A 15,476-nucleotide genomic window follows, 5' to 3' on the forward strand; every position below is an offset into this window, starting at 1 on the left:
AGTGACTCCTGGGGCCAGGGTCACAGCACCTTAGGTGCCTCTGGGAGGAGGCAAGGGAATTGAAATGGGAGGATCTGGGAACAAGAGCTCTCTGCCCATTTTTAAATTGGGTTGTTTGTCCTTTTTGTTGGAGACTGTCATGAGCTGTATAGATATTATACGTATTTTGGATATTGTACCCTTATTTCCCAGATAGTTTCCAAAATTTTCTTCCATTCTGTAGGTTTTCACTTTCTTGATCATGCTCTTTGATGCACAAACGGTTTTCATTTTGTTGAATTCCAACTGACCTATATTTTCTTTTGTTGCTCACATTTTGGTGTCATATCTAAGAATCTCCCTAAGAATCAGCCATTGAAAACCCTCCGGAACACAGTTGTACTCTGACACACTTAGGGTTGCCATGGTCTGAATACCCTGGATGGCAACTGGTTTTTCTCTAGGCTCTTTCTAGTGCCTGTGTTTTCTATCTCCCTCTACAGGTGACTTTCTGTAGCTTACCAAAATTCCAGGTGGTCTTAGCAAAAAAAAAAAAAGAAAATTTTTTTTTTTTTTTTTGTAGGAGCACATTAATCTTATAGCCAAAAAAAGCTGGGAATTCTCTGCCGTGTTTTCAGTACCTGGGTCAACAGATAGGTCATGGGTTCAGCCCATCATTGTGCACATATTAATGTGAGACTAGCCTCTGGATATTGCTAATAGATGTCAGTGGTTAAGGAACTAGGGTCACATGTGTGGTTTCAGGAAAAGGTCAGCCAGGAGAGGGCAGTTATGGACTCTGTACTAAAATTAGGTTAGCACAGCAAGCTAAACAGAGTTAGACTGATCATCTTGTGCAGTGCTCTGGCTAACGTCATAGGCAAATTTGGGCTGATTTAAAAAAAAAATATATATATATATTCTTCCTTGTGAAAAAATCTGTAGTTTAGCCATCAAATTAGATCCTGGACCATGTGAAACTCAACACGGAATACTTTCAAGCGGGCCTAAGTATTTCAAGAATAGGCATCAATTCTATTATACATTGGATCCTTTTCTGTACCTGTTTAATGTTTTCAGTGGGAGACCACCTGCCCTATCGTCTCCACCCGAGGAGAAATTTTTCTAGCACACTCATTTATATAACTTTAGTAGCCTTGGAGGTAGCATGCCAATAAATTTTGCCCAAGTTGACTCTGCTTCTCAGATTTTCATGGTTGACTCTGTCTCCTGTACGTTGGGATATCTATATTTTTTTAAGAATTCCCCAGGAGAGTAACATCCGGCATCAATTTCCAACAAATATTTCTGTATTAATGGATTTTGTAGGCTTAGCACACACTGGATGCAGGCAGTTGTCAATTTGGTTACAATCTCGCATATGAAGAGTGCTTAGATAGCTCCATGGGATTAAATCCATTTTCCATATGAAATTTCTTTGCTATAACCCCCCAGCAGCCATGACTGACTACTGTGGGCATGGCCAGATTTACAATTGCTATACAACATACAAATATTGACTATTATCAAAAATAAAAAAAACCTTGTGTTCTGACAGTATGAGAAGATTAGATTAGGGAAGAACTTCAAAGCTAGTTGCAGTTCCTGATTTTTTCAGACATGCTTTGGGCCACCTAATTTATACCATGTACATTGTCTTCCTTGCATACACTGATTAGTGAACACTGCCCTTGATCACTTAGTGGGATTCATTTTTGCCTCAGTAAAAGGGCTTGTACTGGTGGGGGAGAGAGAGCATTATAATTAGTAGGAAAATAGGCCAATACTTCTAAGGGCAGACATTGCTGACAGGATTTATATTGTGAAAAATATATAGTGCAGCTTAAGAAAGAGCAAGAGCTTGCCAAAGTGATGCGGGGGCGTTTCATATATTGAGTTCCAATCACTTAAGGCTGTCCAAAGTCATTTTCCCAATTTATTCTCCAGCTGAATCAATGGACCCCCATTATCAATTTCTACATCATTCCCAATACCTCTTCCTTTTCCTTCTAGCCACTTACAGTGAGTTAGAAAATGTGAGGCTGAGCTGGCAAAACAAGACATGTATTTCTGCAAATAAAACTGAATAAATCTCAGTGGAACCCTGCCATCCCTGGCTGCTGACACAGGGAGAGGCTGGGCTCACAATCTGAGGCAAACTCGGCTGGTCAACAATCTCTTGCAGCTTGTCCACATGCAAGGAGCTTAGTTTTGACACTCCCTGGAGGAAACCAGTTCCCTCTGGGCTCCACCGCTGCTGCTGATGGTGTGGGATGAAGAGGAAGCCTCACAGACACACTGGGAAGATGTTCTAAACTGTACCACGTCACTGTTGCTCACCCTGGAGCACACTCCAGAGTCCTGGTTGGGCTGCACCGAGTCTGTCCTGGATTCGTGTTGCAGGTAGGACTGGGCTAGGGAGACTGAGGTACAAGCAGATGCCATGGAGGCCCCTGAAACTGAGTCAGATAGACTATCCAAAGCATTGTGGATGTTGCCCTGCCCAAGGCTGGTCTTCACTAAAGGTGTCGAATTCCCACTTTCCTGTTTGTTGGTGGAGACGTTGCTGTCCACACAGGGCACAGGACTGGCCTTCTTTCTCTCCAGGATGGGTAGAGAGCTGACAGGTGTGTTGTTGTGCTACTCCTCTTCTGCCCTGACTCCTGGTCCTCCTCAGGCCACTTATTTTTTGGCATAATTGCAGGAGGAATCTTAGGTAGGCCTCATGGAATAAATTATATCCTCCCCGCAAAATGTGTGTATCGCATTAGCTGGGTCATGATTCCCCGTATCCTGTGCTCCTCCTCTATTCTGGGATTGTAATTTTATGTTAAACAAGATTAGGATAGGATGGTAACGCCACCCTTACCCAGGTCACGTCCCAGATCCAATGTAAAAGAAGTTACCCTGGGGTGTGGTCTGTACCACCTCTTATGTCTCAAGAGATAAAAAGGAAAGGGAAGCAAGCAGAGATTTGGGGACCTCACGCCACCAATAAAGCAGCAACAGGAGCGAAGCGCATCCTTTGGACCCAGTGTCCCTGCACCTGAGATGCTCCTCTATCAGGGGAAAATTGATGAGATGACTGACAGAGAAAGAAAGCCTTCTCCTGGAGCTGACACCCTGAGTTTGGACTTTTAGTCTACTATACCATGAAAAAAAAAATTTCTCTTTGTTAAAGCCATCCACTTCTGGAAATTATAGCAGCACTAGATGTGTCGGAATGGTAGGCTCGCTGTACCTCCTCTGCTTGGGTTAACACAAGAGGGTACACTGTACACCATGGGATGAAGATCCACTGCAGGCTGCTATGGCCCTCTGTCTCAGGTGTCTTATGACCCAGGAGCAGATAGGTGACTATCACAACACTGTACTTTGGCAACATCCATAAGCACTGAATCTCTTGCCATGTGTAGCAAATAACCTCAATCCACTGGGCGTCACTGAAATCTGGGAGTGGCTCCACATACAGCTTTTGTTCTTCATGACCCACCATCATCCACGGATGTGTCAGAATTGCCTCTAAAGTACCTCTCTCACTGGGGTCATGAATGAAAATTTTGCTCAGCAGGTGTTCATACTACAGAGATATATGTGGGGGAAAGTCCCTTCACTACATCCTGCCATAGCATCATGAAGGTATTTCCAACAAGAGGCAAAGATCCACCCACCCACAAATACAAGATGACTCCCAGGCTCAACACATCCACTGGGGGGTCTGTCATACTTTTCTCCCTGAAGAGTTCTATGGCAGAATAAAGGAAGGGAGACTGCCAGAGGATGTTTACAGCTTGTTGCCCGGGCTGAATTCATTTCCAAGATCAAGACCTGAAAGTTTGCTGTTCATTTTCTTATCCAATACCAGGTTTCCTGTTTTCAGGTCCCTCTGAACCATACACTTGTTATGACAGTCCTACACCACGGACACTATCTGGCAGAATTTGGTGGCTTGAGCCCCTTTTTCCCTCATCCTGCCATGAGCCCTTGCATGATGAGAAACCTCCCTTCCACTTACTTATTCCATCAGTATATGGAGTGTGTTCTCATTCTTGATGACTTCAAACAATTTCACAGAAAACACTCCCACAGCTCCGTGAAGGTATTTCCAACAAAAGGCAGCGATACACTCACCAACAAATACAACATGACTCCCAGGCTCCACATATCCACTTGGACGTCCGTCGTACTCTTTTCCCTGGAACAGTTCTAGGGCAGAATAAAGAAAAGGTATCATTGAAAGACTTCATAATTTTTACCTCTCAGGATAGTCTGTGGATGCTGCAGGAGGTTGCGGGGGCTCCCTAATGATCTTACCTTATTCCCAGTGAGGATAGGTTTGGCCAACTTCACCTTGGTGAAGGTACCTTTGCAGAGGTTTTCGAGCATTTGCTAGTCTCACACATGGGCCTCCTCCTCAGAAGAAATGGCCGAGAGGCCTCTGCATCATCTTGGACGTGGGTCATGTCTTACTTAGCTTAGGGCCAATGGGTCCCAACACAGGATTCAAAGTGGTAAAAACTGATGACTAAATAAAAACTAGGCCCCTGGGTGGCACAAATTGTTAAGCCATGAAAGACTAGCCAAAAGGTTAGTAGTTCAAACGCACCTAGTGGCATCTCCAAAGTAAGTCCTCGTAACTGCTTCTGAAAGGTCACAACCTTGAAAACCCTGTGAAGCAGTTCTACTTTGCACTTTTGGGGTTGCTGTGAGTTGTTATCTACTCAACGGCAACTAGAAACACGCAAATAAAAACTTAATTAAAGGAGAAAAAGCATATATAAACTAGAAAAAATAAATAGGGAAAAAAGAAAACGATAAAGTAACAAAAATCATTTTTATTTTGGGGGCTACTGTGAGGAGGTTGGATGAGCTCTGCTGGGTCTTCTCAGTGATCCTGGCTGTGAAGATGGGAATGTTTGGATTCTGCTCTGCTGAGTTCCAGTCTCCCATTCAGAGCCGTATCAAAGGGCAAAGTTAAAATGTATCAAGTGGGAAAGTTCAGCAAGAGGGTGAGATAGGCTATATGACGCTCTTATCCCACCAAAGGGGGGAAGAAAAACCTAGAAGCTGTTGTTACCCTGTGAATATCTTGAAAACAGTCAGCAGTTGACATCAACACAGCAAATGCTGAATCAGGGAAAAGGTAACTTCACAAAGGTAAGGCAACTTTGTGGTCTCTTTTCTTGCCCTTTGCCCCATCTCCTCCCCAACTCAGTGGTCATCTTACAGCAGCAGCACTCGCTTCTGATCCCAGGGTGGGACCCTGTTCCTGGCTCCAGTTAGAGTACAGAAAATCATTGTGTGTGTCTCTTCTAATCTTTCTGGGGGATGCCTGAAGGACTAATGAAAGGAGATTGTCTCTTTTACCTAACTTATGACCCAGGCTGGTACGGTGGCAGGCATTTGTAAGAAAGATTGCAAGAGGAACTAACAGTCCATAGAGGGCTGAGGCTAAACATTATGCTCAAAACATACAAAAGATTGCCTAAGGGTTGGGAGCCAAAATAGGGAAGTACTTCTTTGGAAAATCAGGACATTCAAAAGCAACTGTGTGTTTTGGGACATTTAGCAAGCTATACATACCTAGAACAAAATTTATGTTCACAAACTACCTGAGAAAGACCTATACTTTTTTCTCACTCGTTCAGTGTTTCAGGAGTGCCCCAGCACACAGCCAATCTGCACAGGCTGGGAGAGGTATCTGTGGGTTTTGCTTTGATTTATGTTGTTTCTTTGTTTTTTCATTAGCTCCTCTCATTTCAAAATCACTGTGAAAACACTAGACGGGAATTTGCATTTTCCATTCCAGTATAGAAGGAAATCGGATGTCCCTTGCACGCTCACAATAAAAAAAAAACCTGAAGAGAAACAACTCTTCTTAGCTCTATCAGAGATCTGAACTCACAGAGCAACGTGCTATCCCAGAAGCTGGAGATACACATGCACTACTACAAAGAATCCCTGCTTACTGGGAACAGAGAATTCCACCACCATTCCTTCCACCTCCTGACCTAGAATCATATGTTATTAGGTGCCGATGAGTTGATTCCAGCTCATAGCAGTGCAATGTGACAAAGTACAACACCCCCATAGGATTCTCTAGGCTGGAAACATTAAGGAAGCAAACAGCCAAGTATTTTCTTCTACGGAGTCACTGGCTGGGTTTTAATCCCCAACCTGTTGGTTAGCAGCCAAGCGCTTAACTATTATGCCACTAGGGTTCCTTGCTTCAATGCTAATTGACTAATCCCTGGAGACTGAGATAGAAATTTCACAGGGCCTAGCCTTAAGGTACCTTCACACTTCGGTGAATTTCTCATAAAGGAGACCTACCAGGTTTTCACTGTCAAACTGTAAGTAAAAGTCTCTGATAATTCCAGTTGGAAAAAAAAAAGTAACCTACTAGAAGCACTACTCTGTTCCTGACAACGGTCTACCCTCCAGGGAAACGGTTCTACTAACCTTTTTTTTTTTTGGTCTCAATTTTCTTTCTTTTTTTTTTTTTTAATTTTTAATTAATTTTTATTAAGCTTCAAGTGAACATTTACCATTCCAATCAGTCTGTCACATGTAGGTTTACATACATCTTACTCCCTTCTCCCACTTGCTCTCCCCCTATTGAGTCAGCCCTTTCAGTCTCTCCTTTCGTGCCAATTTTGCCATCTTCCCTCTCTCTCTATCTTCCCATCCCCCCTCCAGTCAAGAGTTGCCTACACACTCTCCAGTGTCCACCTGATTTAATTAGCTCACTCTTCATCAGCATCTCTCTCCCCCCCACTGACCAGTCCTTTTCATGCCTGATGAGTTGTCTTCGGAGATGGTTCCTGTCCTGTGCCATCAGAAGTTCTGGGGAGCATTGTCTCTGGGATTCCTCTAGTCGCAGTCATACCATTAAATTAGCTATGGTCTTTTTACGAGAATTTGGGGTCTGTATCCCATTGGTCTCCTGCTCCCTCAGGAGTGGTCTGTTGTGCTCCCTGACAGGGCAGACATCGATTGTGGCCGGGTACCAACTAGTTCTTCTGGTCTCAGGATAATGTAGGTCTCTGGTTCATGTGGCCCTTTCTGTCTCTTGAGTTCTTAGTTGTCGTGTGACCTTGGTGTTTTTCCTTTGCCTTTGCTCCAGGTGGGTTGAGACCAATCGATGTATCTTAGATGGCCGCTTCTTGGCATTTAGGACCCCAGGCGCCACAATTCAAAGTGGGATGCAGAATGTTTTCATAATAGAATTATTTTGCCCATTGACTTAGAAGTCCCCTCAAACCAAGTTCCCCAGACCCCAGCCCCTGCTCCGCTGACCTTTGAAGCTTTCATTTTATCCCAGAAACCTCTTTGCTTTTAGTCCAGTCCAATTAGGCTGACCTTCCTTGTATTGAGTGTTGTCTTTCCCTTCAACCAAAGCAGTTCTTATCTACTGATTGATCAATAAAAAGCCCTCTCCTTCCCTCCCTCCCTCCCCCTCTTTGTAACCACAAAAGTATGTGTTCTCCGTTTTTTCTATTTCTCAAGATCTTATAATAGTGGTCTTATATAATATTTGTCCTTTTGCCTCTGACTCATTTCGCTCAGCATAATGACTTCCAGATTCCTCCATGTTATGTAATGTTTCAGAGATTCGTCACTGTTCTTTATCGATGCGTAGTATTCCATTGCGTGAATATACCACAATTTATTTACCCATTCATCTGTTGACGGACATCTTGGTTGCTTCCAGCTTTTTGCTATTGTAAACAGAGCTGCAATAAACATGGGTGTGCATGTATCTGTTTCTGTGAAGGCTCTTGTATCTCTAGGGTATATTCCTAGGAGTGGGATTTCTGGGTTGTATGGTAGTTCTATTTCTAACTGTTTAAGATAACGCCAGATGGATTTCCAAAGTGATTGTACCATTTTACAATCCCACCAGCAGTGTATGAGAGTTCCAATCTCTCCGCAGCCTCTCCAACATTTATTATTTTGTGTTTTTTGGATTAATGCCAGTCTAGTTGGTGTGAGATGGAATCTCATCGCAGTTTTAATTTGCATTTCTCTAATGGCTAATGATCGGGAGCATTTTCTCATGTATCTGTTGGCTGCCTGAATATCTTCTTTAGTGAAATGTGTGTTCATATCCTTTGCCCACTTCTTGATTGGGTTGTTTGTCTTTTTGTGGTTGAGTTTTGACAGAATCATGTAGATTTTAGAGATCAGGCGCTGCTCGGAGATGTCATAGCTGAATATTCTTTCCCAATCTGTAGGTGGTCTTTTTACTCTTTTGGTGAAGTCTTTAGATGAGCATAGGTGTTTGATTTTTAGGAGCTCCCAGTTATCGGGTTTCTCTTCATCATTTTTGGTAATGTTTTGTATTCTGTTTATGCCCTGTATTAGGGCTCCTAGGGTTGTCCCTATTTTTTCTTCCATGATCTTTATCGTTTTAGTCTTTATGTTTAGGTCTTTGATCCACCTGGAGTTAGTTTTTGTGCATGGTGTGAGGTATGGGTCCTGTTTCATTCTTTTGCAAATGGATATCCAGTTATGCCAGCACCATTTGTTAAAAAGACTATCATTTCCCCAATTGACTGACACTGGTCCTTTGTCAAATATCAGCTGCTCATACGTGGATGGATTTATATCTGGGTTCTCAATTCTGTTCCATTGGTCTATGTGCCTGTTGTTGTACCAGTACCAGGCTGTTTTGACTACTGTAGCTGTATAATAGGTTCTGAAATCAGGTAGAGTGAGGCCTCCCACTTTCTTCTTCTTTTTCAGTAATGCTTTGCTTATCTGGGGGTTCTTTCCCTTCCATATGAAATTAGTGATTTGTTTCTCTATCCCCTTAAAATATGACATTGGTATTTGGATTGGAAGTGCGTTATATGTATAGATGGCTTTTGGTAGAATAGACATTTTTACTATGTTAAGTCTTCCTATCCATGAGCAGGGTATGTTCTTCCAATTAAGTATGTCATTTTGAATTTCTTGTAGCAGAGTTTTATAGTTTTCTTTGTATAGGTCTTTTACATCCTTGGTAAGATTTATTCCTAAGTATCTTATCTTCTTGGGGGCTACTGTGAATGGTATTGATTTGGTTATTTCCTCTTCGGTGTTCTTTTTGTTGATGTAGAGGAATCCAAGGGATTTTTGTATGTTTATTTTATAACCTGAGACTCTTCCAAACTCTTCTATTAGTTTCAGTACTTTTCTGGAGGATTCCTTAGGGTTTTCCATGTATACGATCATGTCATCTGCAAATAGTGATAGCTTTACTTCCTCCTTGCCAATCTGGATACCCTTTATTTCTTTGTCTAGCCTAATTGCCCTGGCTAGGACTTCAAGTACGATGGTGAATAAGAGTAGTGATAAAGGGCATCCTTGTCTGGTTCCCGTTCTCAGGGGAAATGCTTTCAGGTTCTCTCCATTTAGAGTGATATTGGCTGTTGGCTTTGCATAGATGCCCTTTATTATGTTGAGGAATTTTCCTTCAATTCCTATTTTGGTAAGAGTTTTTATCATAAATGGGTGTTGAACTTTGTCAAATGCCTTTTCTGCATCTATTGATAAGATCATGTGGTTTTTATCTTTTGTTTTATTTATGTGATGGATTACATTAATGGTTTTGCTGATATTAAACCAGCCTTGCATAAAAAAAAAAAAAAAATTTTGTTTTTTTTTTTTGCATACCTGGTATAAATCCCACTTGATCAGGGTGAATTATTTTTTTGATGTGTTGTTGGATTCTATTGGCTAGAATTTTGTTGAAGATTTTTCCATCTATGTTCATGAGGGATATAGGTCTAAAATTTTCTTTTTTTGTAATGTCTTTACCTGGTTTTGGTATCAGGGAGATGGTAGCTTCATAGAATGAGTTGGGTAGTATTCCGTCTTTTTCTATGCTTTGAAATACCTTCAGTAGTAATGGTGTTAAGTCTTCTCTGAAGGTTTGGTAGAACTCTGCAGTGAAGCCGTCTGGGCCAGGACTTTTTTTTGTTGGAAGTTTTTTGATTACCGTTTCAAGCTCTTTTTTTGTTATGGGTCTATTTAGTTGTTCTACTTCTGAATGTGTTAGTTTAGGTAGGTAGTATTTTTCCAAGAATTTACCCATTTCTTCTAGGTTTTCAAATTTGTTAGAGTACAATTTTACGTAGTAATCTGAAATGATTCTTTTAATTTCATTTGGCTCTGTTGTGATGTGGTCCTTCTCGTTTCTTATTCGGGTTATTTGTTTCCTTTCCTGTTTTTCTTTAGTCAGTCTAGCCAACGGTTTATCAATTTTGTTAATTTTTTCAAAGAACCAGGTTTTGGCTTTGTTAATTCTTTCAATTGTTTTTCTGTTCCTAATTCATTTAGTTCAGCTCTAATTTTTATTATTTGTTTTCTTCTGGTGTCTGATGGATTCTTTTGTTGCTCACTTTCTATTTGTTCAAGTTGTAGGGACAGTTCTCTGATTTTGGCTCTTTCTTCTTTTTGTATGTGTGCATTTATCGATATAAATTGGCCTCTGACCACTGCTTTTGCTGTGTCCCAGAGGTTTTGATAGGAAGTATTTTCATTCTCGTTGCTTCCTAAGAATTTCCTTATTCCCTCCTTGATGTCCTCTATAACCCAGTCTTTTCTCAGGAGGGTATTGTTCATTTTCCAAGTATTTGATTTCTTTTCCCTAGTTTTTCTGTTATTGATTTCTAGCTTCATTGCCTTGTGGTCTGAGAAGATGCTTTGTAATATTTCGATGTTTTGGAATTTGCAGAGGTTTGTTTTATGACCTAATACGTGGTCTATTCTAGAGAATGTTCCATGTGCGCTAGAAAAAAAAGTATACTTTGCTGCAGTTGGGTGGAGAGTTCTGTATAAGTCAATGAGGTCAAGTTGGTTGATTGTTGTAGGTAGGTCTTCCGTGTCTCTATTGAGCTTCTTACTGGATGTCCTGTCCTTCTCCAAAAGTGGTGTGTTGAAGTCTCCTACTATAATTGTGGAGGTGTCTATCTCACATTTCAATTCTGTTAAAATTTGATTAATGTATCTTGCAGCCCTGTCACTGGGTGCGTAAATATTTAATATGGTTATGTCTTCCTGATCAATTGTCCCTTTTATCATTATATAGTGCCCTTCTTTATCCTTTGTGGTGGATTTAAGTCTAAAGTCTATTTTGTCAGAGATTAATATTGCTACTCCTTTTTTGCTTATTGTTTGCTTGATATATTTTTTTCCACCCTTTGAGTTTTAGTTTGTTTGTGTCTCTAAGTCTAAGGTGTGTCTCTTGTAGGCAGCATATAGATGGATCGTGTTTCTTTATCCAGTCCGTGACTCTCTGTCTCTTTATTGGTGCATTTAGTCCATTTACATTCAGCGTAATTATAGATAAATAAGTTTTTAGTGCTGTCATTTTGATGCCTTTTCATGTGTGTTGTTGGCCATTTCATTTTTCCACATGCTTTTTTGTGCTGAGACGTTTTTCTTAGTAGCTTGTGAGGTCCTCATTTTCATAATGTTTAACTTTATGTTTGTTGAGTCATTACGTTTTTCTTGGCTTTTCTCTTGAGTTATGAAATTGATATTCCTTTTTGTGGTTACCTTATTATTTACCCCTGTTTCTCTAAGTAAAAACCTAACTTGTATCGTTCTATATCGCCTTGTATCACTCTCCATCTGGCAGTTCAATGCCTCCTATATTTAGTCCCTCTTTTTGATTATTGTGATCGTTTATCTATTGATTTCCATGATTTCCTGTTATGTGAATTATTTTGTTTATTTATTTATTTTTTAGAATTAATCTTTGTCTGTTTTTGTGCTTTCCCTATTTGAGTTGCGTTCATATCAGGACGGTCTGTTTTGTGACCTTGTATCGTGCTGGTACCTGATATTATTGGTCATCAGGCCAAACAATCTCCTTTAGCATTTCTTGCAGTCTTGGTTTAGTTTTTGCAAATTCTCTAAACTTGTGTTTGTCTGTAAATATCTTAATTTCTCCTTCATATTTCAGAGAGAGTTTTGCTGGATATATGATCCTTGGTTGGCAGTTTTTCTCCTTCAGTGCTCTGTATACATCGTCCCATTCCCTTCTTGCCTGCATGGTTTCTGCTGAGTAGTCTGAACTTATTCTTATTGATTCTCCCTTGAAGGAAACCTTTCTTTTCTCCCTGGCTGCTTTTAAAATTTTCTGTTTGTCTTTGGTTTTGGCAAGTTTGATGATAATATGTCTTGGTGTTTTTCTTTTTGGATCAATCTTAAATGGTGTTCGATGAGCATCTTGGATAGATATCCTTTCGTCTTTCATGATGTCAGGGAAGTTTTCTGTCAGGAGTTCTTCAACTATTTTCTCTGTGTTTTCTGTCCCCCCTCCCTGTTCTGGGACTCCAATCACTCACAAGTTATCCTTCTTGATAGAGTCCCACATGATTCTTAGGGTTTCTTCATTTTTTTAATTCTTTTCTCTGATTTTTTTTCAGCTATGTTGGTGTTGATTCCCTGGTCCTCCAGAAGTCCCAGTCTACATTCTAATTGCTCGAGTCTGCTCCTCTGACTTTCTATTGCGTTGTCTAATTCTGTAATTTTATTGTTAATCTTTTGGATTTCTACATGCTGTCTCTCTATGGATTCTTGCAACTTATTAATTTTTCCACTATGTTCTTGAATAATCTTTTTGAGTTCTTCAGCAGTTTTATCAGTGTGTTCCTTGGCTTTTTCTGCAGTTATCCTAATTTCATTTGTGATATCTTTAAGCATTCTGTAAATTAGTTTTTTATATTCTGTATCTGATAATTCCAGGATTGTATCTTCATTTGGGAAAGATTTTGATTCTTTTGTTTGGGGGGTTGGAGAAGCTGTCATGGTCTGTTTCTTTATGTGGTTTGATATGGACTGCTGTCTCCGAGCCATCTCTGGGGAACTAGATTTTCCAGGTAATCAGCTAAAAAAAAAATGCAGTCAGATCCCTATCTGAATTTGCCCTCTGGCTCAGGGTATTCGGATGTTAATGGATCCACCTGGGGAGGGTGGGGGAGGGATCAGAGAGCTAGGAGTGTAGCACCACAGAATATAGAGCTGATCCCCGCGTTCACACTCCGCCCCCGTCCGCCAAAATCCCAGCGGGACGGCTCCCCGGCTGGGATGCTACTCTCCCCACTCCAAGACCAGTCACTTCCTCCCGGGGACTTCTCCCTCCGGTGCGCCGCACCGCTCGCGCGAACTGGGTGCGCGTCTCCCGCACGAACGGGTGGGCCCGCCCCCGGGGTCTATTCAGGGGAATATAATTGGACCCCGCGCTCACGCCCCGCCCGCGCACGCCCAAATCCCAGCGGGACGGCTCCCCGGCTGGGACGCTGCTTTTCCCGCTCCGAGACCTGTCACTTCCTCCCGGGGACTTCTCCCTCCGGTGCGCCGCACCGCTCACGCGAACTGGGTGGGCATCACCCGCACGTCCAGGTGGGCCCGCCCCCTGGTTCAATTCAGGGGAATATAACTGATCCCCACACTCACACCCCGCCCGCTTTAGCCAAAATCCCAGCGGGACGGCTCCCCAGCTGGGACGCTGCTCTCCCCACTCCAAGACTAGTCACTTCCTCGTGGGGACTTCTTCCGCCGGTGCGCCGCACCACACGCGCGAACTGGGTGGGCGTCCCCTGTACGAACGTGTGGGCCCCGCCCCGGGGTCGCTTTAGGGAAATATAGCTGATCCCGTTGCTCGCGCCACGCCCGCTTCCCGTCAAACTCCCGGCGGGACGGCTCCCTGGCTGGGACGCTGCTCTCCCCGCTCCAAGATCCGTCACTGCCTCCGGGGTGCTTCTCCCAACGACTGCGCCGCTACGCCACCCAGGCCAACCAGCTAGACTTCCTCCCGGGATGGGTTCGGGGGGGTAGGGCTGTGCCCCTTGTCTGTGCCGTCTGCCCCCCTGGGCTCTGCCCCAGATCGGGCTCCGAAGGTCACCTGCCTGGTATGCTGGCTCCTATTTCTGAAAACGGTCGCTGTCTGCCCATATTTGTTCGTTTTCCGTCTCTAAGTCTGTGTTTGTTGTTCAGAGTTCGTAGATTGTTATGTATGTGATCGATTCACTTGTTTTTCCGAGTCTTTGTTGCAAGAGGGATCCGCGGTAGCATCCTCCTAGTCCGCCAACTTGGCCCCGCCTCTCTACTACCCTTTTAACCAACCTAATCAACTTCCAGTTTTCACAGACTAATAGACTTGAGGAAGGGGAAATACCAAACACCATCTAACCTGCCACATAGAGGGAAAATTGCCTCACTTCAGTCCTCATCAAACATACCAAAAAAAAAAAAAAACCCAGTGCTGTCAAGTCGATTCCGACACACAGTACCCTATAGGACAGAGCAGAACTGCCCCATAGAGTTTCCAAGGCGTGCCTGGCAGATTCGAACTGCTGACCCATTAGTTAGCACCCGTAACACTTAACCACTACGACACCACGGTTTCCTCATCAACCACAGGCTTGACAAAAACGTAGAAACACACACAGACTGAAAAGACTGGGTAAACAACAGGAGAAGGCTCAGATATGGCACTCATGTTCGAATTATTAGACCAGGAAATTAAAATAGCTATGATAATATGATAAGGGCTCTGGGTAAAAAGTGGACAACATGCAACAGTAAAACGGTAATGATAGTCAACAGACTGAAACTCTAGGAAATATTCTAAAAAATATGAGAAATGAAAAACAGTAACAGAAAGGAAAAATGGCACTGACTCGCTTATTAGTAGGTTGCACATGTTCAAGGAAAGAATCAGTAAGGTTGAAGATTTGTCAGTGGAAACTTGTCAAATTGAAAAGAAAAAAGAGTGAAAGAGAATAGGAACCTGGGACAATTGCAAAAGGTCTAACATATGCATAGAGGGAATACCAGAAGGAGAAGAGAGAAAGGAACAGAGGAAATATGTGAAGTTTTCATGGCAGAGTATTATCCAAAACTGTTGCCAGACACCAAATCGCAGACCGAGGAACACAAACAACACCAAGCAGGATAAATACCAAAACATCTAAACGTAGGAATATCACATTGAAAGTGCAGATAATTACACAAAGAGGAAAAACTTACATCAACAAGAGGAAACAAAAACACTACACCTGTAAAGGAACAAGGATTAGAATTCATCAGACCTTCCCAGAAACCATGCAAGCAAGAAGAGTGTGCAGTGATAAACGTAAAGTGTGAAAAGAAAACTCTAGCTGAACACAAGCTAAACAACAGATATTTCAGTGACCACATGTAAACAAGAATACGTTCTTTCCAAAAAGTCACTAAACAAATAATATAACCTTCAAGAATTTAATATAAAAAAAAAAATTAAAAGGAAGGGTGCATAATCTGATTTCCAGGTTACCACTTTATAATATTAAAATGTCCACTTTAAAAAAAAAATAATCACAACACATACAAGAAAAAGAAAATTTGTTCCATTCAAAGGAACAAAATAAACTGACAGAAAATGTTCCAGTCCACACGTCAGACTGACTAGAAGAAGACTTCAAAATGACTGTCTTAAACATGCCTAAAGAGACAAAGGA

This window comes from Elephas maximus, chromosome 3, assembly GCF_024166365.1.
Source record: "Elephas maximus indicus isolate mEleMax1 chromosome 3, mEleMax1 primary haplotype, whole genome shotgun sequence".
NCBI lineage: Eukaryota > Metazoa > Chordata > Mammalia > Proboscidea > Elephantidae > Elephas > Elephas maximus.